Below are 927 nucleotides of genomic sequence, written 5' to 3'. Positions count from 1 at the left end.
GGTTAATTTGGAGACAGAAAGCTCAGTTACACAGCCAAGTGAACAGAGAAGTTCAAAGGCACCTTCAGAGTCAACTCAAGGTAAATCAACTCAGTCAAAGACTAAACCGGGTAGGAGCAGTGCTTCCAGCGCTAAAAGCACTTCAGCAAGGCACAGGGATAGTGCTTCCACTGCCAAAGGAACTTCAGAAGCTACTGACAAAGATGCAGCTGAATCTATTCCTACACAGGACCACAAAGAGACGGTCGAGCAAGTGTGCTACTTCAAAAGCAAATCTTCCAAAGCAAGAAAGGTGGGTTCATGTACAGCCATTAAGCCAAGTTGACATTGCCCTATCTGGTCTGGTATCTGCACTGAATTTAATCACTACGTCATTGGAGGTCATGCCTTAAGCCAACATAACCTTAAACTCTTGAATTTCCTCTGTCTCGCACTACTTCTTTAATTCCCTCCTGAAAACCTCCATCTTCAAGCTTTTGCTCACCTGTCCTAGCATCTCCTACTGTGACTAGTGCTCCTCTGATGCAGGCATCAGGTATGTTAAAGCCACTGCAAATTGGGAGTTGTTATTTTTGTTACTGTGACTTATTACTGGCTGGAATTGGTGAGGGTCACAACTACAATAAAAATTTCGAAAAAAGCTGCAGATGCTGGAAATCAGTAATAACCCAGAAGATACTGGAAACACCAGGCAAGTCAGGCAGCATGTGTGGAAAGAGAAACAGAGATGATATTTCAGGTCGAAGACTCTTTATCAGAGTTCTGACCTGAAACATTAATTCTGCTTCTCTTTCCACAGATGCTGCCTGACCTGCTGAGTGTTTCTAGCACCTTCTGCTTTTAATACAACTATAAGAGTCAATTCTGGTCCCTAGATAGGTAACAACCATCAAACGGTCCTATTCCTTATCCTACTTAATGACTTAT

This window comes from Pristis pectinata, chromosome 17, assembly GCF_009764475.1.
Source record: "Pristis pectinata isolate sPriPec2 chromosome 17, sPriPec2.1.pri, whole genome shotgun sequence".
Lineage (NCBI taxonomy): Eukaryota > Metazoa > Chordata > Chondrichthyes > Rhinopristiformes > Pristidae > Pristis > Pristis pectinata.
This window is presented reverse-complemented; position numbering follows the sequence as displayed.